This window comes from Natator depressus, chromosome 3, assembly GCF_965152275.1.
Source record: "Natator depressus isolate rNatDep1 chromosome 3, rNatDep2.hap1, whole genome shotgun sequence".
In the NCBI taxonomy this organism is placed as follows: domain Eukaryota; kingdom Metazoa; phylum Chordata; order Testudines; family Cheloniidae; genus Natator; species Natator depressus.
In genome coordinates this window covers 192,771,167-192,798,507 of record NC_134236.1, presented here as the reverse complement: position 1 = coordinate 192,798,507, position 27,341 = coordinate 192,771,167, and the positions used below count along the sequence as shown (strand labels likewise).

The following is a 27,341-nucleotide window of genomic DNA, read 5'->3' as shown; positions in this document are numbered from 1 at the left end:
CCAGAACCATTGCCTCCCCAGGAGTGCATTGGACTCTCCTTACAGATTAGAGTACAATACTCATTCAATCCTCTCCTTAAAAAAAAAAAAAAAAAAAAAATCTCAGGAAAAGATCTCAAACCTGCAGGTCTCTTCATTTCCTTGAAAAGACAAATGAAATGGTGGCCAATTAACACAACCAGCCACCAGGAAGAATCAAAAAGCATGAGTCAGAGTGGTGACGCAGGGTTCAGGTGCTCCAGAAGAGAAAGCCGTTTGCTGTTGGCTAACTTTACATGCCTCAGGTGTATATTGCACTGATCTTTGAGCTGCTGTACGTCATCAGCTGACAGACAAATGAATCAAGTTCATTACTAAGGAATGCAAGAGAGGAAGGGAGGCCCTTCTGTCCTTTTTCATTTAAGGGTACCTGTCTTACCAGCCAGGCCTGAAATCTCAGGAGACACTGACAGTCTCCAGATTCCTGGTTACCCACGCAGAACCTTTGAACATGCTGCAACTCAGGACTCACCAATTATAGTCCATCTGAGAAAGGAACTTCTTGAAAATGACCTAAGAAACAGCACAGCCTATAGACATGGTTCTGTCAGAATAAATTGGAAATTAGAATCCATAAAGAAAAAAATACTCCTTTTCGAAGGCAAGACTCCAAAGGCTTTGCCATCGTAATGTAGGTTAAGTGTTTAAAGACCTGATGCGCCACAAGCCCCACTGGCATCTACAGGATCATTTGAACCCACAGCTGGGTGAGAGACACTCCTAGAGGGAAAAGTGTCACACCTTGTTAGGCCTGAAGAAATGCCTGGTGGGAAAGGGGCATAACTATTGATGATGATCCAGCTGCTTGACCCATTGCCAGGTCTGGCACTCTATTTTGAACAGACTATATGTGCAGCATCCAGGGCAGGAAAAAATGGGAGGGGATATATTCCCAAATCCCATTCCTGCCTTACCTGCCTCAGCCCCATGAGTTCAACATTCTGGCGGTGCAGGTGACAAATTCTGGTAACTCAGCCTGGGTAGTAAGGAGACAGATTCCCACCTGAGAATCATGTGGCAGAAGCTGGCCTAGGAGGGGATGTAAGACCCAGATTCACAATCAGGACCTGCCATGGGGTGGGCGGGTTGAGCCATCGCCCAGGGTGCCTTGCTCAGGGGGGTGCCGTGCTGGTACCTCCCACCCACCTGACCCACTGACAGCCAACGGGACTTAGAGGCAGCCAGGCAGGCGTGGCAGCATCTGGATAGGGAGGATGGATTGAGCTGCAGGAGGGCAGCTGGACCAGCCAGACTTGGGATTGGGAATATCTTGCTGTATTATCTTCTGATTGTTCTAAACTTACATATAAGCTTAAAATATGTCTCTAAGTGGTGTTTGTATATATTTTTTCTTTCTTTATATGAGAATTAGATACAGTGCTCCTGTAAGCTAATTTCTAAATTATTTGGGGAAAAAACTAGTTTTCTCAGGTTAAGGTTGCCTTCCCCCCACCCCCAGATCTGAAATGACGCCCCTTCAGGATGGCCATGGGCTCCAGCAAGATGCAGCCCATGTGTGACAGTGCGGAGCACTCCTTGAGCCAAGTGCCAGGCACCACAAGCCGCAGCAGCAGTGCAGAAGAGTCAGAGTGGCAGTACACCATATATACCACTCTTACTTCTGCACTGCTGCTGGCTGCAGCGTTGTCTACAGAGCTGGGAGCCCAGCCAGTGCTTAATTTATGCTGGGGCTGAGCCCCACCACCTCTTTCAATACAAATTTTTGCACCGGGGAGGCAGAGGAGCATGGGGAGCTGTGGGGACCAGAGAAAATGGGGGGATGGAGTGCCCCTGTGGGCCAGGGTACCAAAATACAAGTTCGCCCAGGGCGCCATTTTCCCTGAGGCTGGCCATGCCCACAATTCACAGGAAGGGGCAGAGTAGGCACTGCCTCATCTGGGTCTTTATCCACAGTGTTGCAGAATTGACAGACAAAGGCTCAGTGTATGAGAGAGACTGAGAGCATGCCCCACACACCAACACTAAAAGGAAGGGGCAGAAGAAACCACGGATTCTAGATTTTTAAAACAGCATTGGATTTTTCCTTTTTTGGCAATGTTAGTGATGCGATCTAATTTTTTTTAAAAATTCCTTTTCCCCACTATTGCAATTTCTTTAATAAAACAAAGTGAAAAAAGTTAGGAAGGCAGTATTTTCCAGTGGATACAGCTCTGGACTAGGAATCCGATCTTGGTTCTGTTCTCAGTTCTGGTACTGACTTGCAGCAAATCATTTAACTTCTCTGTGTTTTAATTTCCCCATCTGTAAAATGGGGTGATGATACTTACCCTTAGAGATTTACAGATGAAAAGTGCTATATAAGTGCTAAGCACTATTCCGTTGGTAGCAATGTAAAAAACCAGCATTCTAATTGGCTGGCTGTTATCTCAAAGAACTTCTTTCAAAGATAAAAACTTTCCCTCAATTATTAACACTAACACACATCAGTGACAGGGAATCAAGTGACATAGACAGTAATTGCTGAGTTTCATACTAATGATTAGTGGTTGGAATGATTAAAAAGAAATGTAGAACTAATACAATCTTTAGAAAGTGTATAGATTGGTTTTAATTTTCTCTATGCAGTTATTACATTAAAAAAAATCAAGTCTTCTGTGTACAGACAGGAACCTCCTTTTCTAATGTTTGCCCTTTAATTCTCATTTTCCACATAAAAATAAACTCTCTCTTTGTTGAAAAAAAAACCCCAAATCAAGGCTTTAACTCCTTGAATGCCATATTTGTACAATACTCCCAGAGCAGTGTCATTCAGCAAATCCCCATTATTTTCAGTGATGCAGCAGGACAGACTTAGTGTATGTCCAAAGGCCAGACAAGTACTGTCTTCTCTGTTTGTAGATTGTGCATGCAGGGACACTCAGGGGGATAAATTAATCCAGATTGGCTGCTGCTATTATTTTTAGCATAGAGAAAAATTAGGACACCAGTAGTTAAAATACTATTAAAAATAGTGACCACACTGGCAGCTTAAAACGAAATATTTTTAGCCACTGTTACTCTGACATTGATGCTTACGTTTTATTAAAATTCTACACTGGAACAGGTGGCCAATTTTGCTATTAGTTAGGCAAAACACATCTGTGACCCTTGTAATTTACATAAGTGAGCATGTTAAGTTGTCTCACATACATCACAATTTATATAAAATCTGCTATAAAACTGTAAAACAGTCCAAGAAGCTGCTTATCACCCAAAAGCTGGTGCATTATGGCAAAGTAGGTGGAACATACCCAAACAGCAAGGGATCCTAAAACAGTAAATGTATCAACCAAAATAAGGCTGGGATTTGGGTGATTTCTTCTGATGGCATGGCAGGGTGTTTGTCTCAAGCCTGATGTTCTGTCAAAACATCATGGTGTTATATGTAAAAGTCAGCAAGTTTTATCAAAACATTTTTTTGTGATGCAGTACATGACAAGATGTTTTGGGCCCCAAATTCTATATTTGAGACCAGTTAATGTGCAAGGATTGTATCATGACATCAGTTTTTAAGCAGAACTCCTCGTTGAAATAAATGGCCTCAAGTGAGGTTTGTAGGAAGATCTGTATAAACGTAATTGTGACAAAGGCAGGTATAATTTCTGCTTTAACCCTGGACATACTGTTCGTGCAAGTCTTCCCTTGATCCCATCAATTCCTCCTTTCTCAGCTTTAAAATGTGTTTTAAAATCAGTTTAAAAAAACATGTTTCGTCCACCCCTTGAATCTAGTCGTGAGCGCTCTCTATCCTTTAAATCCGTGATAATTTAAAACATTGGAATTCAAAACCTCATTTCATTTGGGGGATTATGCAATGTAATTGGTTTGGTCCTGTGATGAGTATTTGATGATCTACACATTCATCATGTAATCAGGCACAAAAAAACCCCCATAAAATTATAATCCCAAAAGATGTTTAATAACAATTTAAACTATTGAAGACTTTGTTTAAACCCATTAGGGGATTATAAACTACATTTTTTTTAATGGTGCCAAGAGGTAAATTCTAGGACTTCAAACACCTTTTTAAAAACAAATTACCATGATCTAAAATATGAATGAGCCAAGGATTTGCTCAAGGTAAACCCCGTCATTTAATCAGACTTCCTAATTTTTTTTTAACATCATTTGCAAGAATTTTCTAAAGAGTTTGTTTTACTGAAATGGCAGATGAGACAAAATACTTACTAGGATTTGCTGTCTGTAGAGTGAAAATAAGTTTTCTCCATGGCTATGTCTAGATTTTGAATCTTAAATAATAACCCTGATACATTTGTAAAAAATGGAAAATATACAAATAAATAAAATAAAAGCTTTTTAGCAATGATTTTATTTGGCAGAAAGAGCTTATTAGAAAGGGACTATTGTTTTAGAATATTGTAAGATTAAATTTGTGATCATAATTAGATCAGTTAAGGAGCATATGTCATACCAGGATGTTTTTCTTTTGATGATATTATTCTAACATTAAAATACTCAATCATGTCATATTGCTTAAATTTAATATATTTCACATATATGTTTGGTTACTTCGCAAGCTAACTACTTTTTACATTCACAGTTAAAGCAGGCTCTGTTTTGAGTCTTTTCTGGTCGCTCTTCAAATAATGTACAGTTTTGCAGAAATGCAAATGTGGTTAATGTGCCTCTCAGACTATGTGTAGGTCCATCTAGAATGTGGACCGAGGTCGTAGTCACAGGCACAGCACATGAGAGCATACACTGGCCTGCTGACAGCATAAAAAGGGAAAGGACTGACTGAAACCAGAAATATTCTTTCTGTTCTTCTCCTCTTCAGAAGGATTGGCTGGAAATATTAGAAGGAAACAGTACAATTTAAATTAACCCTTCCTAACTTCATCTTGCACAGCTGATGTTTACACTGCAAAATACCATAGATCTCATGGAGTTTGCCAACATAACAGAGTTATATTTCAATATGGACTCAGAGACTTTTTCTTTTTTCTCCAAACATATGTCTTCTCTTTCACTTAATTTTATTGTGGACAATGCAATAAAAAAATATGTAAGCCTTCCTAGTGACAGGTGTCCAGGATTCATGGATGAGGAAGGCATCTTTAACTAAAAGGATGGCACGATGAACCCAATCTTCCTTCACAGATTGAGAGACAGCATTTCATAGTAAGGGATGAAAATTATCCTGAAGATCTGTCGACATGCTCTCCAACAAAGAATATGAACCTGAGTAGAAATCTCTGGAAGATAAAAAGAACCAGGATTCAAATAGCTGCATGCAAATTAATTTATTGACATCACAATTTGTGCAGAGATAGTCTGGCAAAAGATGGAAAAAGCTTGACCACTTTAATCTTCCCCAAAACTGTTGCTTTTGACTTGCTCTTCACCTAAAGAATTATTCCACATGATGATTGAGGTGGCTGAAAAGACTTAGGCTTTGCCGTGGAAGCTGCTTTTCTTGCAGCCTAGTTGCTGATGTCCTTCAACTGTCAATTCTTTCACGTTCCCTGCCTATCTCATACGCCAGATGAAAGCTCTTGGATTCAATCACAGATTCCCTGTTCTGAAAGACAGCACCTTGTATATTGTTGTTGTTCCTCATCTGAGCTAAATTGTCCCCGTAGAGGAAAACATGGTATTGACTGTTTTTTGGCTAATGTTGGATCATAAATGAGAAGTTCTAGTCAGTAGATTGCGAATGGATTCCTCCACTGATCACGCCTCTCTTCAAACAGACACTCCTCTGCCTCTACCCTACCAAGCCAATAGGCTGGTATCATTCTCTATAAGCCCATCTTTTTTCAGGCTTCTATCATTTGGGCCACAAAGGAAATTTGACTTCTGATTAAAACAACATATTGTCCAAACTGCCTGACCTATAATATCTGTCTTTAGCGCCACATGACCTCTGAAAGCATTTTGGTTGAAGCCAAAATCTATCCAGTAGACCAACTAGATTTTTTTTTTAAGAGAAATCCTTCTTCCATAAATCCTGTCTTACTTTGTTGCAGATTTTTTCCCACCTCCTGGCTTGTAGCCATTGTAATATGTGTGTGGAAACCACCATAAAGTCAAAGAATTTCAATTCCTCAGAAGCCAATGAAACACATTATTTTATAGTTTGGGGCAAAAATCCAAATCTTCTGAGAGTTGGAGGAAAACTGAAAAACTAAACTATAAATATCCACCCAAATGTTAAAATTACACTTGCTTTAATTGTACTTGAACACCTTTTGTGTTCCGTTTTCAGAAACGACTTTACTATGAGCAGTATTTGCAGAAATACAATATTGGAGTGAATATTGGAAAATGTTCATGGAAAGCAGTCTCTTTTTTTAATCTACTGTAATTATTCATGGAGGAGACCTGATTCTTGGGTTAACCTCATTCAATAAAGTGACAGAAACATATAATATGACCTCCTGTATCTGTCCAGTCAAAACTACCTGAATTTAAGTACCAAACATTTTTGGGGAGGGGAAAAATCATGCCAACAAATTTCAGATCCAGAATTATTCACAGGAACATTTTGGTGAATTTTGAATAACCGATACATTAAAGGAAGTTGGAATATTGTGGCAAATCATTTACGTAATAATATTGTGGCAAACAAGAAACGAGGCAAAATTCATTGGCTAAATTTATTCGTTGTTTGCCTAGTTCATCCTCTAACACAGCTTCTACAACAGAGAGTTCTTGAAGTCTGCACTGTTCTTCAGACACAAATGACATGTCTATGTAAATTTCGAGCCTGAAGCTCCTGGCTCCTTGAGTGAATACCAGTTTTTAAGGAGTTTCATGAAGCACCTGTGTAAACTAATAAGAGGCTTAATCTGGTCAGGTGAAAGTGCCATAGTGCACTGCCCGAGAAGGGTTAGGCATGGTAATCTGCTGTGTAAAATTAACTCTTTTTTTAAACAGGGCCAGATTCAGAAGTAATACACAAAGTTGTGTGAGTTAGACTTCTGTGCCCTAGTTTAGATTCCTCTATGCCTGCTTACATCATCTGCATCCATGTCTATGGGGATCCATGATAGTATAGCATACATTTTCTTCCAGCTCTTCAGTGTAAGTTAAAGCAGTCCCCATCCTGTTTTAACTTACATCTTTTTACAAGACCTGGTCAGAAAATATTTTGTGTTTTTTGCCCTCTGCAGGGAATGTTGACTTTTTTGTTGGAAAACAAACATTTTCAGTTTTTTGACAAGAAGGTGAGTTTTTCCACAGAAAGTGCAAAAAAAAAAAAAAAGTCCAAAAACTTGTTTTATTCTCTGTATTTATAGTCAAAAACCCAGCTTCAGTGAAAAGTTTTTGACCAGCCCTACTATTTACACCTTCCAGTTCCTCACCATGTAAATTACACCAATTTAGAATCCCTTGCATAAAGGCAGAGTATAAATAAGACTAACAAAGTCTGTTGGTGTACAATGATCTAACTTATCCCATCTTGCACCTGGACTTCTCGATTTGGAACCATAGTCTTTTTTTAATAAAGGATTCCCTTCACTTTCAGTAGTGTGCTACCATTTCAGTAAAGTAGGTTCTAGAAGATTTATTGCTGGATCTTCTGTCTTATAAACAGGAAACTGCCCAGAGAAGTACGCCTCAAACTGTTCCTTTCTTTATTAGTGATAAACCATTTTTTTTTGTTACGAGATGGACAATATTAACATACTGAAATCATTCTGATTTTTTTTTTCAAAAACAAAGCCCCTCTTAGAATGTAGGTAAATAAAACATTGTGAGGGAGTCTAACACAGGAGAAAAATGGAGTTGTGGGGCCAAACGTGATCATGCCTGAAATGGCTTTGGAAATAACAGGTTTCAAAAATTTCCTAAAAGTTGGGGAGGGAGACAGTGTCTGATGTCAAGGGACTCCTTCGGTCCACAACATTCTCTCAAGACAGCAGTGATGAAGTGGAACAATCCATGACTAGAAGAGCGGGGAGATGTATGATTCAGGTCAGCTAAATTCTGCCAGACTTTTGGGGTCTCTGGCTAATGATTGTATTCACAATGGACCTGAACATACCCTAATTTCTAGATGGCTTTGGATAATTAGAAGACCCCCCTGATTGAGTTTTAGTGCTTACCTGCCATGAGCTCAGAGGGGATACTGACTTTGCATCCTACCTGGACAGTTACAGAAGAAAAGAAAAACCTAGATACAACCATCAGGTTTTGCCACCCAGACCTTGGACCCCCTTAAGTGGATATAGGATTTGGGCCTTAAAGCCAAATAGTATTTGGATAACAGACAGCCTTCCTTAAGGTTTTTTCTGCCGTGTGGCAGGTAAGCCCGAGAGCTACGTCTCTAGTTTGTCTTATGAAGAAGGTACAGTAGACTGTGAAGATACAATTGTTCACCAAGCTGGAATCCAGCTATATTTTCTTCAGTGCAGCAGGTTGTAAACCCTGGAGGGTTATTAACCACAGCTTTGGGGTAGGATCATTTTAAAGCTGATAACTAGAATCTTAGTATTCTTATGAATAAAATATAATTTTAGTAATGTTTTCATAAACCGTAGTAATGGTGGCATTCTAGTAAACAGTGGCATTAGTCACATCAAACTTGCACCACATTGGCTTTTAAATTACTCCACCTGTCTGTGTGAATAGAATTTTCAGTGTAGAAGCGCACAGACAGCTGCTGCTAATGTTTCCTTGTCCCTGGGCAGATAATGCTGGCAAATCTACATGCATAAAGGACTGATTTGTGATGTAAAACGGTACCTGACCTACTGGCTCTAGTGCTACAAAAGCAATGGCTTTAATTACAAATGGCGGTGTTTAGTTTTGTACACGTTTATGTAAAGTGTCCTCTTCTAGTAATGTAACCTCTAGTTCATGTGCCCTGGCAATGGGACACTCACAGCAATAATTTTCAAAATAATTTGTGTTCTTTATTTTTCAACTAGAATCCTGTCTTGTTAAGATTCAGTTAATTAGTAAGGGGAGGCCCAAATGCCTTCTAGTTCCATTTGCTTCTCAGCACCATGCAGAGTTGGGCCCTATATGAAGTAGGAATTGTGTGTATTATATAGTATAAAGTTTTGATGAGCTAGATTTATTTATTAGATTTATTGTCCTTTACATAAAATTGGTATAATACAGTGGTCCTTAGAGTTCAGCAGCCAAATTTTGCCCTGAGTTATACCCTGTAAAAACCCTTTTGCAGTTGATGGGGCTACATGGAGTGTAAATCAGGGCATAATTTGGCCCTACCAGTGCTGTAGCTGTTACATAGGAGAGATGTTTTAAACTCTGTTAATTGTAGGACAGAGCTACAGGGAGGGGATTTGCAAGATATTAACCACTCTAGGTTATTAACAAAACATTTGTGATACTGGCCAATAGGACACATGCATCCACTGTTGCAATTTTTACATTGTTGATATTAGTTTAAATGGTATGTTTGACTAGATTATAAGGCTCTGTGCTTCTGATTTTCAGAAGTGCAAATGCTTGCTGTAGAAATACACAAGGACTTCAGAGGGTTAAAGGATATAACCGTGCCATTAAAAATACAGCTTGCCAATGAGCTATTTTGTGAGAATGGTATAAATGTGAGATACACTTGTCTGGCTCATTTGCAAGCATTCTTTTTGACTTCTTTCGCACAACTGGTGTTTTTGTGTTTAATTTAACAAGAAATGAGTAGTAAATGAAAGCTGCTGCCTGAAATCCCACTGTGAGCGTGTTTTGCACTTGGCTCCCCAGTGAAAAGGCAATTTGTGAAATTATGTGATAGAGTAATTAGATGAAGCCAGGGCTTCTGATTGTTGCCATGCTTATGTGGCGAAGGTTTGCTGGGGGGGGGAATGGATTATTACCCTGGCAAGTTGGCTCAAAGCTTCTTCATTTATTTGTAAACAGAATATTTAGTGACCGCATAGGAAGTAGCTGTAATCACCAGCTCGTAAAGAAACCACAGCAGAGCTTTTGGATTTTTACAGAGTGCTCATGTAAAATTTAAGCTGGGAGGCAGAATCCCTGTTAATGTAATTAGGATCTAATTTACCACCCTTTGCACACAGATGTAATAACGTGTAGATATTTATTCTATCTTTAAGCACATTGCATATACCTCAGTTCAGCAGCTACTGAACAGAAACAGGTGTGAGCACTTTTCAGATTCATTTTTACACTGTAAACGCACAGCGATTTAAGGGGTAATATTTACCAAAAAATGAGGGGAAAGAATGTCTGCAAATGAGGCAGTAATGGACAGTTGCCCTTTATGTACTGATGGATTTCTCAATGGTTAAGTAAATTAAAGCAAATGCTAGAAAAATCAATAGGCTTGCAGAGTCTTGGTTGTGCCTCATAGACTTCAGGACAGAATGACAGATGTGGTGCGTATGACCCATTTAAGTATTAATGCTTGGGAAATTGCCTCTGTGTGCAAGGTTATAGGCCTAGAAATATTGTTATATTAAATTACAGACAATAATGTTTTAAAGTATATGTGGAATTTTTGTTTCAGTTTAGTTGTTCTTCTGTGTTACATTTGTCCTGGAAGATTGGTTGCTTAGTTGTTTCTATGGTACGCTACATCTGTTTTGAAAATTCACTGCATGAACTTTTTTTTTATAAACCTGCAATTGAAAAGCAAGTGTGTTGCACGCTGAAGGGATATATTGAATGTGTTAACTAATAAATATCACATGTAAGTGAGTCTGAATTAAGAATAATTAAAAGATGGCTTTCCACATGTCGAAAGAGTTTATGCAATATATGGAACAACGACATTAAATCAGATTATTCTGTATGACTCTAAACACAAAACAAGATATTAATTGAAATATATGCTACAAAGGGCTAAAGAAGTTTATCGCGGAGGGCTATAGCTTGCTCACCTTACTCATGTGAGTACTCCCATTGATATCAGTGGGGTTACTTATATAAGTAAGGTGAGCAGGAACTGACCCTGAGTGGAATCTTCTAAACAGAGATGAAGTTCAGATAGGGTGACTAAGTAGAATACCTCTAAATGTGAGTGTATTGTTGTCAAAGACTTTTGTTACTTCCAGAATTACTTCTAGGTATGACAGCAGGGAAGTAGACAAAGTTAACTGTCCTGCTTGTGCAGTCTCTTGGAAGAATAATGTAAAACTGTGGTGGCACCACTGATGCAATGGTGAAGACAGAACAGAATGTTTAGGGGGAGATCCACTGACAGCCTGACATGCAATGCCAGTTATCCTGTGTTCCTCCCAAATCTCTCTGTCCATGCAAGTAGCAGTGTATAAAAGTTTGTATACATATATAATATAAATATTAAATACAGTTTTAGATCATCACAATATATTGCATGCCTATTGCTAACATTCTTCCAAAGAAAATTAACCGTTAAATTCCCACTGGACACTGATACAGAATCCAAATGCTACTTCATTCCAGTGGCACTTACTGTGTTTATCAATTTCCATTCCCCCCAGCCCTCCTCCACACTTCTGTTCTTTGCAGCATCTTTCATATTTCAAATATTTGTTAGTTTTATTTTCTGCTTCCATTTTCCAAAAATGTGAGAGCTTGACCAGAGAGTGAAACAAAATGTTTTCATTGGGTCTAACAACTGCACACCACTACTGGTAGCTCCTGTAAAATGATGACATTGCAGAAGGACAGTTTATTACTTTTGGGCCTGTTGAAAATGTATTTGCATATTGAGGATGGATGAGAGAATAGTCCTGAAGGCTGTCAGGCCCAGGCTGTGTAATATGGAGCTGGTGACAGAACCTTGTCATTTGCCCACATCTAGCTTCATTGCTATGGTGACAATATGCAGTGATGAAAGTTATCATTAAGGTTCGGACAGCATGCTCTATGGTTACTATAGCCGCCAGCCTCTTTGCTGTAGCATATTAGAGCTGATAGCCCTTGGTGTCAGAATAGCACCAAATCTCTAATGACAGAAACTATGCACAGATTTTGGATACATGTTGCAATTGCTTCTAGCACAGTTGCCAACCTTGGCAACTTTTTGTGTCAGTGACAGAAAATTGCCTGTATTTTCTTAGTGATTTTTATAAACCTTACTAGTCTTAGCAATTGATTTTCTTGATTTATTTTGTGTGTGACAAATGAAATAATATGTTTGTGAGAAGTCCATTTTTATGTGCTCACATTTCTGTTTCTGTATTGTGTGAAGGTAAAGATCTGAGCATTTTCATTTTGCTGTAGATACAGCAAACATAGCAATCCTTGTTTATTTGATAACTGCTTTCTTAAAATACATGTTTGAGGGGGGCCTCCTGAACTAGATCATTTGTTTTTGTCCTGACCATTAAAGATCAAAGGTCACTGGGAATCTAGAAGCCATTAGTCAGTGGCTGTTCTTTGCTGGATCCCTAGGTTGTCAACTCGCTAGTCACCCATGGCAACCTGGGCAAGATATGCTGTCAGTGACTTGGCAGGGAGCCTGCTTTACTTCCAGATTGCATAGATAAGAAGTGGAGCAACTGCTCTCAGAATTGCTATAAAAATATGCTGACATAAAATCTACATTTGAAATACAGTATGCGCATTTCCATGCACATCTTTGTTATAAAAGTCATGGGACATTTGAGAACAAGATTAGAAAGAGATACATTGGCTTTATAGCAATCATTTTGTGCTAGTCCTCTTAAGTCCTTGCATTTTACATTTGCAAATTCATTTTTAGTTTAGTAGCAAATGGCACTTCAGAAAGAACAGAGTTGACTAAAATGTTCTTCCACACTTGCCAGTACAAAAGTTCACTTTTTTTAAACTTCAGGTATTACATTGTTGCATTTAAATAGATTGATTCCCCTCCCCCCCCCCCGATGTTAAAGTACATTTGGCAGTAATAAGTTTATATGTATTAGGAACCATCGTCAAAAGACATAGCTGCTGAGTCAATTCACTCAGCTTACTTCCCCCATTGAGCCCTAATGTGTCCCAATCCCCCACCCCTTTCAGGGAAAACATCATCAATTATGAAGCTGACAGGAGCCTGGGACTCAGTGTAAGTTGCTCCTTGGGGTTATTCATCTTGGACCAAAAAAACTGGCACTCAGCAACATTCATCACTTCCACCGACATAAAGTAACTGAGTAAACAGTGGGGTGAATTATCAAAGGAAGGGGGGGGAAATATTTTGAATACATAGGAGGCAAGTTAGTTTGGGCTCAAATAACAGGAGAAATTGAGTCATAAACTAATTTGCTATTTATAAACTTTACATTGTAATTTGATATTACTGCTGAATGTGTAGATTAAATCATCCTTTGGCTACAGGGGTTATGGTATTCTTCCTTATGTCCTGACGTTAAGTGCTTTGCATTATTGCACTAATGCTGCTAAGATAGTTGCCGCATTCCTCTGTAGAGGTGTGCTTTCACTGTTGTGTGGATTGATTCCTGTCAACACTCTCTGTGTGTGTGTGTCCGTCCGTCCGTCCACTGAGGTGATGCCATATAAGTGATTCTTTATAGTGTGTAAAGCACCTTTATGGTGAATGGCAGTACTGTATATAAACTTGAGATTCTATTATAATTTAATTCAGTGGGATCATATGGTAAATATGTTTATTACAAGGTGTTTTGAATAACCTTTGATGGAAATATTTCCAAATGGGATCTTCATTGTATGTTAAATTGATACAGTGAACTCTTTAGGCCAAAGTCTCCAGTAATTTATATTTACAGATTAAATTGTTCCTTATTACAGAAAACCCTGATATTTAAACTTGTACAGTTGCTTACATTGCGAATTTGACCATACTTCACTTGCTGTAGAAATGTAATAGAGCCCTGATGAGAGAGGAGTAGTTATATTATTATATTAACCATACCACCTGGGTTCTTTAAATCTGTACTGTGGTTAGATGGTTGTCTAAATAAACATAGATTTTGTAGAGGACTCTTTATCTTAGAGCTGGCACTACTTATCACTGAACTTCCTCCTCCTCCCTCCCTCCCTCTGACTGTGAGTTCTATAAGAAGATTTAGGAAGCATAACTTACAGCTGATAACCTTTGAATGTTAGTTCAAGGAAAATATGCCAGAGTAACAAAAATTTTACAAACTGTTCTGCAGCCTATTAGAATAAAAAATGCTGTGGCATAACACTGATTTAAAGGAAGGGACATTTGCCAAGGTCTTTACTCTGGGAACTGGATGTGAATTTGGTCTAGACTTAAAGTGATCAATAATTTTAATATTTGAACAGTAGTAAGAGACATCAGGTGGAATGAACCTGTGTATATTTCTTAAATCATCCCTCTGCTGGAGGTCTTATTTTTAACTTTCCTTAACTACCGCTTCCCATAATGTTTCTCTTGGACAGATTGGTTTAGCTCTACTGTTTGGAGTTGAATTGATCTTGACACAGCACTAGAAGATGCTGTTATTGTCACTTTTGTCTGATGGTAAATGATATACACCTGAGTATAGGAAATAAAAAGACACTGCAAAATAATCAACAGCTTATAGTCCTACATAAAAACCAAGTGGCTCTGTGTAGTAGTGAAATCAAAATATGAGTGGTTTGAAGCATGCTTATTGGGCTTGCAAGAACTACTTACATGCAAACATGCTAAGAGGGTAATAAAGGTCTTTGGGGTCTTCAAACATGAATTCCCCCCCCAAAGAAAATAAAAGTCCCTCATTCAATACCGCAAGGCAATGTCATCACAATGTTGGAAAGCCGACTCACAGCTACTGGGTTATTGCGGGCATTTCTGCCCTTGTCGTTTGGATTACCACAGTGCCACGCGTGCAGTTACACAATGCATAAAGGCGAGGGTTATTTCTAGGACAGATAATTGAACATTAATACTCGTTGACATTGTCGTAGGAATGATATGTCAACCTGACAGGGACTATGTGCTTACATCTGGTGATTGGCTGCAGACGAAGGGGATGTTTGTCAGATCAGACCCGGGGCCTCACTGCAGTGGAGCCAAGGATGATACAGCCATTAATCAGGAGCTGCCATCTTGGGCGGAGATACCTTCTATAAAACATTTATCATGTAGATGCTATTTTTATTTTTATTTTTTTTGGCCTGATTTTACAAGAAGTGTATTTTTTTTTATTGTTTGTGATACAACAAACAACTTTAATGTTTCACACACATTTCTGAGAAGCATATGAACCATTTTTAATATTAAAAAAGTGAATAGAGAGAAGTTACTTAGAATGGTACAATCTATGATCAAGTTTAGATAAGGTGCTTCTGATTTATCATTAGGAATTAACTCTCCTAAAAATTTAATAATAATACCTACCTCTTATCTAGTGCTTTTCATCAGTAGATCTCAAGTGGGATTTAACCTTCTTGCAATTTGCTGTTGCCAAGAAAACTTCCTAGGCAGTTTGTTACAGATAAAGCAAGTGTATTGCAATCATACTCTTGTTTCCCCAAAATCTTGCAAACAGTGTCTTTCAGTACACTTCTTATAAATCTTTAGGGAGCTAATTCCTTTGTCACAGTGTTTCTGTGGCCACATTTTACTGAAGATGTACCATTCAGAAACATGAGAAGGAAATGAAAAACAATTGCAGAGCCTCTGACGCTACAGCCAGGACTGCATTCTTTAAAATAGGGGTAAACAACATTTTTGTTATTTCTCACGCAGTTTTGCCCTGCATAAAATGTTATAAAGTGGGGCCCCTGAGAACATCCATTATCCCATTTTGGTTAATATCACAGATTTTTAAAATCCCAGTTGCACTGAAGCCATGAAATAAAACTTTCATCTGTAAAGATCTAGTGTCTCTTTGTTATTAAAATAAATGAAGCCATTCAACAAAATATATGCATATAATAATCAAGTTCATCATTTGGTATAATCAAAATGATAGAATTTTACATTTTTTTAATTGGAGCAGTCATCTGAGAAAGGTTCATGTATGCAACAAGATCAAATGTACCTGGTCTCCCTATTACTTTATGACTTGTTAATGGTGACTTTTTTTTTTTTTTGGTCTTTAGCTACTTTCATTCAGGTCTTTGTAAATGAAAGTGGAGTGCTGGTCAAGAGAGGAAAAAAGGCATGCAAGTTTTTCAAGCTTAGCATTGACAAAATAAATTAATGTGTTGTTATCTTCCTGAATTATTAATGGATATCATATCATATAAATGTGCTGAAAGCTATATTAAATCTAAATGTTTCTGTGAAAATTTGATTGCCTATATAATGGTGGTACTTACCTAGGCATCCAAGTGTGGTTTGTTGTTGGTGTGTCTGGCCGCTGACTGAAAACCATTCAAAACAGGGTCTTGTAGACTGTTTCCTTTGGTACTGGGGTTCTCCAGTTCCCCCTGCCAATCCTCTTTAGGTGGCTATATATGTGACCCGTTTTCTCTTACTCGGAGGGTAGGAAAGAGGCCTCCACTGAGATAATTGTCAATGCCTTTCCGTGGATCATTCAGCATCAGATTCTCATTTAGGCCCTGATCTTGCAAAGACTTAAGGAGATATTTAACTTTACATATTCTGGGTGGAATCCACCAGGCTCCATTTAACTGATGAGAATGGCTACTGACTGCCATAGGGCCGGGATTTCACCCTACCAATAGTTCCATTGACTTCACTGTAACTGCTCAGTGTGCAAATTCTGCCTCCCTTAGTCACAGGAAGCACCTCGCTCCACAAGCAGTCTCACTGAAATCCAAAGTACTACACAGTGTTAGTAAGAGCAATAGGGTTTGGCCCATAAAGATTCATCAAAATCCATTTGAAGTCATCGGGAGTTTTCCCATTGACTTCAGCAGGAAATGGATTGGTTCTTTAGAGAGGGCTCCAAAGAGTCCAAGCATGTCCCCAGCCCAGAGGAATAAGATCCCATAAACCCTTCTCAAGTCTAAGCCTTTCATACAATTAATGTTCTTAATAAATCATATGGATCAATACATTGTGGTCTAGTGAACAAACACATCTGCTGCTAATTTAAGGATGGAACTAGAAATGTGGGGAGGAAGAGAACCAAAGGTTTCCTCCACCCCTTGCTTTGTCTCAGTAGGTCTAGGTAGGAATATTATTACTCTGTAAAAGCATGTCCATTTTACATTTAAATTCATTAATATTATCTGCTAGAGTCCTTTGATAATTAGGATAAACAATTAACTAGAGCACTTTTTCCTTTTAAGAGTTGTAAATTTATCTCTCTCCTAGTAAATGTAAGTTACAAAATTAACCAGCCCTGATCAAAAACTGCACACAGTTCTGCACCCTGAATCCGTCAGAGATTTTACACCATAAGTTTGTGTAGATAAATTCTCTAATCAGAAAGCAGAATGGATTAGTTAAGTTTACAGTTTAAACTTGACTGTATTATTCATATATGCAATAGAACTAAACTTAATCCCTTTTAACTAGGGTGACCAGATAGCAACTGTGAAAAAACAGGATGGGGGTGGTGGGTAATAGGTGCCTATATAAGAAAAAGTCCCAAAAAACTGGACTGTCCCTATAAAAATGGGACATCTACTTTTAACCGAAGAAAACTCATTAGCTAGGGTATGAAGAATGCAATTTATGAGAGAATCTAGTGATAAAGGTAAAAATACTGGAGAATGAACTATCAGAGATGTAAAAGCTGAATTGTAGGTGAATAAGAAGAGAGAACATTTAAATAGCTTGCCCTGTATCAGAATGTGAACAGTTTCATGAAAACCAGCTTTAGTACAGGTAAATTGTATTTGAATTTCAACTTCAGATCTGTATACTACCTATTTGGCAGATGTTGAATTGATAATGCCTCTGTGTTAAAGAATTCTGATTGTTTCTTGTGCTACCTTCACAGCTTATGAAAATGCAAGTAGACCTACTTAATGAATATTAATAAGAATGATATCTGGATAACCTATAAGCTCCTAGATCTTTGGAACTTGAATGGAGTAGTCAGAGAATTGCTGTGGCTTTTGGCTCCTTGGAATTTACATTCTTTTTCAGAATAAACTTCCATAATGTTTTTATATTATCATTTAATAGCTGGTTTTTGGCAACAAGAGTTGCTTTGCTCTCTCCATCCACAATAAGAAATATTTATATAATAAATATTTCTTCCTGTGGCTAGAATGTATTAAGACATTTTAGAAGAAGGGACAAAAAGCTTAGGTGAAAAGAGAAACTGGTTCACCTTCATTAAGGTCTGGACCCCTTTAATTTATTTACAGCCACGTGACAGCTGCATCAACAGCCATGAAAAAAGCATGTGATGGGTTTTCTTTTTTTGTTTGGTTTGTTAGACAGACAAACACACATGTATGAAGCAGCTGTGATGGTTAGCAAGAATGAGAATGATACTGATGAATTCTGATATCTGTTTCTTTAGAGTAAATTCCATGCAAGTGTATTAGATGCACTTTTACTTAATTAACATTTCCATAGATTTTTAAGGCCAGAAGGGACCATTAGATCATCTAGTCTGACCTCAAACACCAAAATATTATTGTGTGAGGCAATATTGTCAAGTGGTTAGAGCAGTGGACTTGAGAGTCTAGGTCCCCAGTCCTGCAGTCGGATACACATGGGCCCAGACGGAGGTCCTGTTTAAGTCAATGAAGCATCACACGGGTGCAAAATTCCACTTGCACAGGTCAGGGACTTGTGTTCTATTCGAGGCTTTGCCCTTGACTTACTATGTGACCTCAGGAAAGATTCTCAGTGTCTCTGTGCCTCAGTTTATTTCTGTGTAAAATACATGGTGTTGCCAGCTCTTGTGACGTTTTTCCCAAGTCTCACGATATTTGGTGTTTTTCCTAAAGCCCCAGTTCCTGAAGTCAGGTGATTACATGAGAATTCCATTTCTCATTTAAAAGGAAAAATAAGTTCTTAGAGAAGATCGAAAATGTGAATCCTAAAAGCTCAAAATCCTGAAGGTAAATAAAAAGAATCTGAAGTCTATTATTTTTAAAGTGTTCTCATGATGTGGGGAGCCTGATTTGTGTTTTTTTTGAACGGTTGGAGTGGATAGAGTAATACTCCTTGCTGAGAAGTGCTGTTTATGAGGATTGATTAATTGTTTGCAAAGCACAAGGCAAAAGATGAATTTGTATAAGTAAAAAATATCATTGTTATTGTGTGGTTCTGTTTAAATTAATTTCACAACTGGAATATCTCAAATGGAAATCATTTGTACACAGACATTGCTAGAAAATCATAATGGGGGCTGATGTCACATTTATTTTACAATTACAAACAAGAGGCACTTTTTGTTTCTAAAACTGTTTAAAAAATACTTGGAAACAAGAGCATTCTAAATCCATGTCATGGATTTTGTAAAAAGCATCCCCACCTCCCCCTTAGCATGACAAAAAAGCTTAAAAAAATTAGCCTGAGATAAGGGGAAAAGTCATTAAAATGCAGTTCTTTCAATTATATACCATTATTTGTCATCTTTATTGCTTTTCTATAGTTTTCATTGCACCTTTAATGGTATGCCTGGTCAGAAAAGGTGAGATGGAATGTGAACACACTTGGCTGCTGAAGCTGCTGTTAGTGCCTACTAGCTGTGCTTGAATCCCTGTCCCTGTAGATTTTAATGTCCCCACAGACTGCTGGCAGCCTGCTTCCAGCTGTGGCAGGCATGATGCAGTGAATTGCTTTTGAATGTTCTTTACTCAAATAGGCAGTAATTACAAGCTTAAAGAGGTTTAGTGGTCCAGTAAACTACATAATCACCCCTGAATTAGCCTGGGCTCATCAGTTGCAGTCCAGCAAGCTCAAGTCTGCTGTTTGTATGCACTCTTTATCACATAGCAACCTGAGCAGCAGGTGTGGAACAGCAAGAATCCCCCATAAACACAACTGTCTACTGGGGACAATGATCTCTAATGAGATGAGGCTACACCATCACTGTAATTTAAGTGGGAAAATTAACGCCAGAGAATGTGTACCAGTTCCAAGAGTCTTTAGTTATATTGGGAACAGTGCTGTTTCTGTAGGTTTTTCTGGATCTTTAAATGCATCTTTCTTTTATGAAGAACACATTGTGATTTTTGCCCATACGTTGTGTGTTCTTTATTCTTTTACAAGGATATCTTGTGAATATTTAATGGTGGACAGGGCATCTGTTCGAGGACTTTTGATGCTAACAAAGAAACATTTCAAAATAGCAGCTTTATTTTTCATCTCCTTCCATGGTACTTTTTCTAATGAAAATTTGTAAATGTAAAACCTCTTTATGTTGGCATTTTAGATGGTCAGCTGTGTGTGTGCATTTGTAAATCTGTTTGTAAAACCTTTTGGGTGCTGTGCAAGAGAAGGCAGTTGAGTTTGAGAGAATATTTTGAAACTGTTCAGTTGTTACGCTGTGTACTATGAAGTGTTATCTCTTTAAGACAGTTGTGCTACTTTCTGAGGGGGGAACTCCTAGGTAAGGGAACTTGTTGAATAGACCACACGCCCTTAGTGTTCTTTCACTGTAATCTTGTGACCCAATAAGGTGTGCCTAGGAGCTTGTTATCCACAGTATAAGGAGAGAGGCTTTGAAATACAGAACACAGCAAGACAGAAAGCAGAGAACACAAATAGAGGTTTGGCAAAAGCTTCTTGGGATTACCACCTCTATTGCTATCATTTACCAGAGACACTGGAATATTTCCAAGCCTACCTGTTATAAAGTCATTTAATGCAGATAAGGACAGTGAATTATTACTAAGAGTAGGCTGCTAGTTGGGAGATATTTACCTGAATTAATCTGCCTCAGACTCACCCTACAAAACAACAGAAGACTTTTATGGAGTTTGGTTCTTCTGTGTACTACTTATTTATACAACATTCACAGAAACATTCTGTTAGAGTTGTGGATTTTTCCTCCTTGACAGGAGCTTTTAACTTGGAAGAAGGTGGGGGGCAGAGAGCAGATTTTTATGAGCACTGTTCAAAGATGGATTTAACCTTTTGAGATCTGTGATTAGCTTTCTGATGTGAAGTTGGACTAATTAAAAAGCTTGCTTTTAAGTATGTGAATTTTAGTTATAATTGGATTGGAAGTTAGGTAATGCCTTTACTCTGTTATTTCAGTGTCACTCATGTAATATTTCACTGCTGTTTGTACTACATTATAATTAAGATAATGTCACTTATTTTAAGGATGCACCTTTTCGTATTCCTTTGTCCTAAGCTATTTATCTTCTAATGCAGTTGGCTTTTGTACAGTATTGATATGTTTTAAAAAAAAAAACACTCTGGACTTCAGAAAGGGAAAGTCCATCACCCCAATATAATATCATATAGACTAAACTAACAAAATAGCAAGGAATTACTTCTGTAATGAATTAACAAAATATATTGTAATATATATAATCGAACACTGTCCAATCAAGCAGATGCCTACTGTGTACAGAATGTGAAAATGCAGTCTGAAGAACAGGTTGGCTTTTACTGTATTAGTGCTTCCTGTTCACATTTCTGACATTTTGTACTCACTCACTCTCTGGCTCCTATAATATCCTGTGTAGGGGATGAGCTGAACTTCCCCTGCCCCCACCCCGCCCCAAACACACACACCTCTTCTCCCCCCTTTCCCCCTTAATGAATGCTTGCATTCCGCATAAATTGATGCAGGCCACCAGAAAAGTATTGGCAGAGTGTCCCAAGCCATACCATATCTCTCCTTGAATGCTGGCGAGGATACTCACGTTTGTGTATGGCAAAACAGGGTCATAGACAGCTCTTGCAAGAAATTCTCTACAAAAGGGAAATGGAAAGAGAGAATCATAGAGCAAGGAGGGCATATTTTCTCAGGAAAATGCAACTTGTCCACTGAACAGTATAGGTCTGCCCCCATTCCCATTCTTCCCCAAACAAAACTAGGTCTCCTTTTTTGATGTTCAGATACTTTATATGGTGTATTTTCCTTACTAAGGGCCAGATTCTGGATACCTTTACTCACCTTGAATGGTACCTTACTCCTTGAGTGGTTCCCACTGGCATCAATAGGACCTTTTGTGGAGTAAGTTGTTATTCAGAATCTGTCCCTTAGGAATTCTCTAATGTAGTAGAAGCCAAACTGCAACGTATCACTTTACATTGTAAAATATGCAAAGGTACCACAGTTACTTCAGATATTGCATGTTTTTATGTATTTTTAACTTTAAAGAAAGGAAATATGGCTTTTGATTTTGCATTTACAGTTAACTTTTCAATAACTATCAGTGCAGGAATTTAATAATAATGTTCTTAAAATGACATTGAGAAGTGGTTAGCTTGTTAAGCTTGTGTGTGTGTGTATAATTTTAAAGGATGACTAGGTCTTCTTTGTGTATTTAATATGAATATATCCTTCTATTATGTTTACTCACTACATGTGTTTTATGTATTGAAAAACCAATAAATGAGTTTTAAATAATAAATCAAATAGACAATATGTAGAGCCAGTTTACAGGGATAAACTTGTAACTGGTTGTGCGAAAGTTGTAAAAGGTTTTCTTTTGTATCCTTGTGGATGTATTTAGAATAAAGCGATTGCTGTAAAATGTTTAGCTTTTCCTTAGATGTGCAGCTCATTCCCATGTGACAAACAAGATCTAGTTTTCAGCTTCCCAGCTGATTTTCATAGCTGTACACCTCAACTTGGCAACTTCTTAGAGCCGCTACTGAATAGGACTTATCTACAAACTAATTCACCCACTCATTGAAAAATGAGCAAACTGTGTCTAAATGCATTCTATTTATTGCTCAATCTAAATACACCGTTTGAGAATTAAGAAAGCAGGTTGAAATCTTGTGACTTTACTGATAGTATTCCAAATGCTTTTGGCTACTTTGCTAGTGTAGACACCCTAGTTATTCTTTTGATTCCAGCATGTGTGAGGATACAGAACTCAACTACTATAAATTCAAGCTATGTTCTTAGACTACACCATGCACTGCTTTTGTAATGCAAATAGCAGGCACAAAGTGTCTCTTTGATAATGTGCAGTCAGGAGACAAAAAAGCATTCACTGAAACAGTAAAACTAATTCATAAAGCTGAAATACAATAAGGAAGCATTATGGATTTTTTTTTAAACGTATCATAGATCAATTTAATTGTGAACAATATAAACAAGTCACGTGTACAACATATAACCGCCGCCCCCCCCCCGGTATCAAATTTTTTAATGTGATAAAGTTTTGATTAAACAAGATTTAAAGTTAAATATAAAACTGATTTGTAATTTGTCAGTATTAACCAGATCACCTACTTCTTCTGTTTATTAATTGAACAGCTAGGTTTAGACCCGTAATATAGCTGAGCAAGAATCTTTAAAATAAAACTATATATACATTCAAAAACATTTCATTAGAACATTTTATAGCATAATACAGGAATGTTATGGTTAATATAGTGAAAGTCCATGTGGTAGACTTTTTTTTTTTTTGAGGGGGAGTTTTTTGAGGGGAGTAAGTATCTCTCCATCACATACCAGAGTTTAGCTCAAGGTCATCTTCTATAAATGCATTAAACTTAGCTGTGGAGGAGGCAGAGGACTGGAGGAAAAGGATAAAAGAACTTCTGAAATTGTTCTCCCATATTCAACCAAGCAACAGAACATGCTTTGATAAGGGTTATTATATTGGACAGTTGCCATAACTCCTCATATTAGATCAGTTCTTCCTGTGCCTATTCCCATACCTTTTAAAATATAACATATAACATTTTGCTTGAAAATTGCTTCTATCTCTGTGCTTTGTTACAGCTGTTTTGCAGTTTGGGTATAGAGGCAGTTCTGTGTCACAAGAAATTACTAATCTGGGGTTTGAGAAGGGACAGCTTAGCCTTCCATTATCTCAGCAGCAAGCTCTGTACAGGATTATTTTCCATTTTTCTGCAACCATTACAATGTGCTGTTATAGTGGGCAAAGCAATGAGGGAGGGAATGTTATTGATACTTGGTTACCAGGGCAGATAAGATAAAGTGTATCACTGTCCTGGCATCCACATTTGCAGTCAGTAGTGGAAAATTTGATGAAAGGAGTACATTTGGACAAGGAGTATCATTAAGATATGGGTCTGGACACTTTCCATCTGTATTTACTGTAGAGTTTCTCTTTACCCACTGACTGTAGTCAAAGAATAAATAAGTCTTATTGATTGTTTGGTTAAACAAGTTCTCTGCAGCATTTTAAAAACAAAACAACAACACTTTCTATCCAGAATGCTACTCTCTAAGTACAGTTTTATTAAACTGTTCACAGAGAATGTAATGGAAAATTACATTTTTCTCTCTGTCAGTTTCATTGCTTTGTTACTGCTAAAATGACTGCTCTGACTTAAATTCTGTAAGTTATTTTTACCTTTTCAAATGTTCCTTAACTGTTTATATTGCCCTGGGCAAATCTCCTAGGGTTAAATTTGCATTTGCATGCAGACTCAGATGGGATTATTAAGCAATCACTTCTGTACTAAATCATTATTACAAGTAATACCACAGAGCTGCAAAAACACATTAATAGTGTCAATCCACATTTCAGTACTAGGTTTATAGTAAGGAACAAGTGATAGGTTTCAGATAGGCCAAATGTTGTGCTGTAACACTGCTGCAACCTATTGAATAGAAAAAAGTAGAATTTGGCCCCGTTATTTTACAGTAATGCCTTAGCCCTTATTTGTTGTAAGCCTGAGTTCTTCTGAATTTCTGTTTCCCTACTAGCTACCTATTTTCATAAATTCCAAGACCAGAAGGGACCAATGTGATTATCTTGTTTGACCTTCTGCATAACACAGACCATCGAACTTTCCCAAAATAATTCTTAGAGCATATCTCTTGGAGGCACCCTTTTCCTCTAGCCTCCACAGGAAAGCTAGTCTGCAATCTCCCAATATACATGTGTTGGATTGATTCTGGGAAGGAGGGTTAGCCTTCCCCTACATAATCACTGTTTTATAGCTTTCATTCATTCCTGAGGTGTTAATGTAGATCAAATGGAAAACACTCCAGAAAGAACATTTCAGCTACTGCACTGCCCTATATATGGTCCCAATCGTTAATTCTTATTGTAAGATCTAAAGGTAATTTTGTTTGCTCTCCTAATGCGTTGCAGCTCTCCCAGTGGTCCTAGCATTCCTTTCTCAAATTCACATCTTGATCAATTGTTTGCAAATAATTAAGCTTTTAAGAGATAATGGTATGAGGCTAATGTACATAACAAAGTAAAGGTCTCAAGTCACTGTTTATTGAACAGTGGTCCAATTTGCTTTGATATCCCAAAGTGATCTTAGTGTTAGGTATATTTGCCAACGGGAATCAGAGCTACATTTATAAGTGACTTTTTTTAAGAGTGTCTTTGTCCCTTTTAACCAAAATTAATAAAGGCGCACTCTCATGGAAACTATCTATTACTGCTACATATGTGAAAAGAGGATTAACAGCAATAGTACAGAATGAATTTCCTATTTCTTCATAAAATGGTAGTTCTTAGGGGTTTCCCCTTTATCTCTGTTGCAACGTGATGTCTGCCATTGCCTGTAGCATATGCCTTACTAGCCTGGTGGGTGGGAATGCAACAAGGCTTTGAAAGTTTTTATAGCAACCTAGCCTGTGGCATGTTGATTAGTTGTCAAGTCATTTTTTTTTTAAGCCTACAAAGGCACAACTCATAGTATCCACAAATAGCTTATATAATAAGGATGCAGTGTTCAAGATATTTTAAACATGTTGAGTCTCAGTATAAAAAGCCTACCTCATTGTGAACTTTTGGCTAAGAGGGATTAGCCACATCAAGTCATGGCTTTCATGTGACTATAACAATTATAGATTTTTCATGAAATTCAAAGTTTATGCTACATTAAGCCAATAACTAGACTATGGAAAAAATCAGATGACCTTAAACTTACCATGATTTAAGGAATTTTGTTTTGATACACTTAAAGCAATTATTTATACAGTGGCTGTATTATTCTGATGACTAATTTTATCCGGTCTTGTCTATTTGGAAAAAAGTCCAGAACAATTGAAAATTGGTTAATGGAGACAGAGTTCTCAATTCCAAAAGCTAGAGGCTATCTAGTAATTATTGCTTGCTACATAAAATGAGATACCATTTGTTCAATTACTTAAAATCTGATCACATGCAAGGTGACAAAGCAAAATAAGAAAATAAAGCATATCCTTTTATGATAGTAAAGTTAAAATGAGAAGTAAAACTAAAATGAAAGTCTACAAATCTTCACTGTAAGGTTTTGAAGAGAATACTGAGGCTATTTCAAGCTGAAGGGGCAGGTTATTCTAATGGACTAAGATCAAATTGATGGACAGAACTAAAATACAACCGTTTGCTGCGTAGTATATAAGTACAAACATGTTTCTGAAAATAAAGCACAAGTGAATTTCAGCAGCAATTACATTGACTCTAAACTTAAATGGCATTGATACTGTGACCATAGACCATAAAAGAACTGAAAGGTGGCTTGGAAACTCGGCAAGGAGCGGCTATCAGCACATTTAACAAATAATACAATTCAAAATAGTTTTTATGAATGTTCTTTCAATGGTTGTCATATTTATGTCCATAAAAGTATACTTGTCATTAATGGAAATGTAGTTCAGATGTAATTAGCAATATGGAGCTGCACTGGAAGCATTTTCAAAAGGTAAAAATATATTGGTATTGGAAAGTATATAAGATATATTCAGTCTACATATAATATTCTACCATTGATGGGTAAAAGTCAAGTTAATCATTTTTCTGTGTCATAGGCATATTCTGTTAGTGTTAGAGTCCACTGCAACGTGCTTTCTGTTCTGTTGGACAAACTGACAAGAGAAAACAAATTGAATTATGAGGGTCCATAGTTAGTAAGATGAGGTAATTCAGTAATGTTAATTAGTACAACATAGCTATTAGATTTCCGGTTATGTGGTTCAGAGTAGTATGTAAAACATGTTCAATAGTTATCATAGAAGTAAGATCCCTGGATTTTGAGTTATAAATTCCTATATTTTTTAAAAGTTTTCATTTACATCTTTTGTAATATTACATCTAATGGCAACGCCAAAGAACAGTGGAATGTTTGTGGGAAAAATGGATGCATGCATAATACAGTAAAGAATGTTGCAACCGTTAACGTGCTGTTTGGACATGTCAAATCTATTTTATCAAATAATTTTACTGGAATTTTAAAATAACTTTATCGTGTAGTGGACCAGAAGTTAGTCCCGGCATTTAAATTTCAAGTTAGTGGTACTGTTACCTCAAGTATAGGGCCAGAATAGATTACCCTAATCGACATTTCTTCCTGAGAATTGCTGTATTTGTGGGGTTGGTTCATTTTCTTTAAGGACAATTAACACTTTAACATCAAGGAAAATGACGTTGGCAAAGTTGTTTCTAAATTCAGACTTGGATGTGGTTTTTGCTTT

At 37.4% G+C, this 27,341-nt stretch overlaps 1 protein-coding gene across 4 annotated transcripts in view; it reads left to right on the top strand.

The window, feature by feature from the left end:
- The window catches only part of MEIS1 (Meis homeobox 1), a 123,597-nt gene that overhangs the window by 70,543 nt on the left and 25,713 nt on the right, over positions 1-27,341 (top strand). The gene's annotated exons all lie outside the window — the stretch shown is intronic.